Raw genomic sequence first — 4,265 nt, forward strand, 5'->3', positions numbered from 1 at the left:
ACCTGGGTTTTCTAACTGTAAATCACTTGTAAATAAAGAGATTATTTCCTACCAGAGGCCTTGGATCTGGTGGGCAGGGGCTGGGCGGACTGTGGGTCCAGTGGAGCCAGCATGATTTTGGCATCAAGCAGACCTGAAGAAGCTGTGTGAGCTCGGGCAAAGTGGGTTTCCTTGTCTGCAAAATGAGGGTTGTATTAGCGTCCTAGGGCTGCCATCACAAAATAGCAAAGACTGTCTGGCTTAAACGACAGAAATTTATTTCTGACAGTTCAGGAGGCTGGAAGTCCAAGATCAAGATATTGCAGATTTGACTTCTCCTGAGGCCTCTCTCCTTGGTTGCAGACAGCTACTGTCCAGCTAATGTCCTCACGTGGCCATTCCTCTGTATGCACTTCTGTGGTGTCTCTCTCTTTTCTTGTTAGGATGCCAGTCATCTTGGATTAGGGCCCTGCTCCTATGACTTCATTTAACCTAATTACCTCTTCACATGACCTATCTCCAAGTACAGTCACATTGGGGGGGGGCTTCAACATATGCTTTTTGGGGCAACACATAAGAGTTATAGCATTCTGTGATTATCTCATCAGGTAAGGTAGCAGATCTCCTTATAGCTTGGTCCCCTTCCTTCTCACTTTAATTCCTGAACTGAAATTGTGGGACCCCAAGTACCTTGGATTAGCACTATTTCCCCTGCAAATGACAGGAACCCCATGTGGCTTAAAAAACTAGAGTTATCATCATATATGACTGGGAAGGGCAGGAGGTGTGCTACTTCAAGCACGCTGGATCCAGGTGTTTGACCTCAGGATGTGTCTGTATTTCTGGTTCCATCTTCCTCTCCCTCCAGTGACAGATGGTCACTAGCAGCTCCAGCTTACACCCTACCCCTCTGAAAAAGAGATGCTTTCTCCTAATAGTTCCAGCAAAAATCTTGGGAGCAAATCTCAATTGACCAACTTGGGTCACATCCCTGCCCCTAGTCATGTGGTCAGAGGATTGGAACAAACTGGCTAGGTCTGGACCACATGTCCCCACCTCCATCCTCCATGCAGGGGCATTCAGAAGTAGGAGATGCTGGCCCTCCAGAGGGAGAGCACAGTGCAGGCCACAAGTCAGCCAGGTGATGGCTGGGAGATGCTGGGGCCCAGACAGGGGAGGCCAAAACAACTGTCCTCAGACTCCATCTGCATCTTGAAACAGGAGAGCATACCTGCCCTCAGCCAAGAAATGGCAAGTTCTCATTTGCATATCATTTTATTATCATTTACATGTTGCCTTCAGTACTGGCTGTACCAGGCCCTGGGGGTGCAGACCCAGGAGCCTTGGGCCTGCATTCATCTTGTTTGCAAGGGGGTCAGAGCCATACAACATAAGTCAAACCCACCAGTCATTGGAGAGGGGCCCAACACAAACCTTTCTGGATGTTCTAGGAGCCACGGGCGCTCAGAGAGGGGGAGTCCTTTAAGGCTGCCTGGAAAAGGCAGGATTTGAGTTGGGCATGGGAGGGATAGGAGTTTTATAGGCAGAGTTGGATAAAAATGGCCCATTTAGTGGTGGATGGGTGACATAAATTCAGACAGCCTTAAATGTCAGGACAAGAAGTCTGGGATAAGCCTATGACCAAAAGGGAAATGGAGAAGTTTTCTGAGTAAGAAAGAGACTTGAGGGAGATGAGTATGAGGAGGTACAAGATGAAGCAGGGCAGGAGGCTGAGCTCTTTGGATAGTGGGCTCATCCTTCTGGAAAGGGTAGAGCAGGAAATAGCTGAGGCCTCAGGGCCACACTGTGAGGTAGGGCCTAGCCTTTCCAGCTCTGCGATGCCTCTGGGGCCCCAGGAGCTACCTCCTCTACGGGACCTCCCAGGAGCAGAGCTTAGGACAGTGATGGCGAACCTTTTGAGCTCGGCATGTCAGCATTTTGAAAAACCCTAACTTAACTCTGATGCCGTGTCACATATAGAAATTTTTTGATATTTGCAACCATAGTAAAACAAAGACTTATATTTTTGATATTTATTTTATATATTTAAATGCCATTGAACAAAGAAAAATCAACCAAAAAAATGAGTTCGCGTGCACCTCTGACACGCGTGTCATAGGTTCGCCATCACTGGCCTAGGAGAAGAAGAGGATCTCCATCCTCCTCTGCCCACCCTACCCCCAAGGAATTGAAGTAGCAGGGGCAAGGTCCACACTGAAGTCTTGCAGGGATGCCCAAGGCAATCCTCGCCCAAACCCCTCTATAGCTTCCCTAATGATCTGCCAACCTTGACTTGGATACCCTACAGACGTGGGTCATCTCTGGCTATTAGAACTGACTCTTCCCTGCATGAAGTCGAAGACTGCCTCTGTTCCCCTCAGTGTCTATACTGGGTCTACACTTGGGGCCACACAACACTACTAGTCCATCCTTCTAGTCCTCAAGGGTTTCTACAGTCGTGCCCAAACTCTCGAGGGAGGGCAGTGATTTTCAAGTCACCTTTTCTGATGACTGAACAGCTGTAGTTGCTCCAGAGGTTTCCTGTGTAATCCTGTCTCCTTGAGCTTCCCACTCTGCTCATCCTGTTTTCCCCTCCCCGCCATAGACACTGTACCTCGGCCAAAGATCATGCTTATTCTAAGTAGTAGTGTTCTGTCTGCTGATGGGTATGGGAGAGAAAGAGGAAAACTCAATATGAAAGCCACACCTGGCCCTACTGAGGCCCACAAACCCACTGTCCTTAACTTCCCAGCCTCTGCCTCAAGCCCCCACTCCAACCAATGAACACACATGGGTCAGGGGTTCCTCCATAAGGTCCTGAGCCCCAGAAAGGGAGTGGGGCTCGTACTGCCACAATAGAGATCAAGCAGCCTTTCCCTTTCAGCCAAGAACTGGGGGCCTCCCATCTGGGGCCCAAGCCATAGGGCAACCCTAGGCTAACGCCAGCAGTAGAAACCACTCATGTCCAGGCGAAGAGCTTGAGTCCTCAGTGCCCACGTCGGCCCTAATACAGCCCCACAGACCGAGTGCCTCCCATTAACTAAGGTAGAAGAAATCGGGCTTTGGGTGTGAGAAGGTGTGAAGCAAGTGCCAGTAACTCAACCCCTCTTTGAAATGCAGGGCTGGGGTGGGGCAGTCATGATTGAAAAGATGCAACCACCCAGGCTCCTGTATCCAGCATCCCCTGTAGTGGCTGTTAAATTGTGTTCCTACACCTTCTCAGGTACCTCCCCCACCCCCGGGGAGGGGCTCCGTGGATTTCATCAGATTGTCAAAGGATCCGTGACTCAGAAGGGGTAAGAACATCCCCCAAAGAGGAGAAGCAGATAGCTGAGAAGTCATCAGGGCCTCCTAATCTCCCCCAGTCACCGGGCCGGTTATGCAGCCCCTCGGTGCCTCCTTCCTCTGGAAACCCGCAAAGTCAGTGCTGCACTCAGAGGCGGATATTGACCCAACAGAGGATGGGGAAATTGGGGGATGGAAGCCAGGGCGACAGGAGCTGTCATCCCGATTGGGAGGGCAAGCCACGACTTCCTTCCCCCCCATCCCGCCCTAATGTCAGAGACTGCGGGCAGGAGGGACCTCTTTTTGCCCATCCGATGGGACAAATCCCCAAGGCCAGCCCGTGAGTCTGGAGAAAGCAGGCAAAGGGAGGTGACCGGCGAGGGGCGGGGCTTGAGTCTCTGCCCGCCCCGCTCCAGTTCGAGAACAGGTCGGGCTCCCCCTGGCGGCCCTGGGCCCGGTCCCCCACTCCACTCCTCCGGCGCCCCTCGCCCTCAGTCTTCTACCCGGACCTTGCACGGGTCGTCTCCGCGGACTGACGGACGGACGGACGGAGGACGGGCCGCTGCGAGCCCCGCGGCAGAAGGGGGCGGGGAGGCGATGGCCGCGGCTTGAGGAGCAGGAGCAGGTGCCGCGGCGACACGCGGGCGGGGCCGGGAGCGAGCGCGGGGCGGGGGCGCGGGGCCGGCGTGCGTGCGGCCCGCTGGGGGCCGGGAGGCCCGGACTCCGGAGTGAGCGGGGTCAGGTCGTGCCGGGGGTGAGGGGATCGGAGCGGCGCCGGGCGGGGTGGTGACTTCGGAGGGTGCAGATCCCAAGGAGACAGAGAGGACGACGCTGGAGGGGAGCCGAGAGCGGAGAGCGGCCTGACCGCTGCAGGGGCGGGTTGGGAGAAAGGTCAATACCTGCAAGTCATCCTGGCCTGAGCCAGGGTATGAAACTAAGCCTGGGAGGGGCTCGAGCACGATATCGTTGAAGTCTTGTCTAGGTGATAAATAAACCAGGAG

The sequence above is a fragment of the Myotis lucifugus genome, unplaced genomic scaffold, assembly GCF_000147115.1.
Source record: "Myotis lucifugus unplaced genomic scaffold, Myoluc2.0 scaffold_124, whole genome shotgun sequence".
Taxonomy (NCBI): Eukaryota; Metazoa; Chordata; class Mammalia; order Chiroptera; family Vespertilionidae; genus Myotis; species Myotis lucifugus.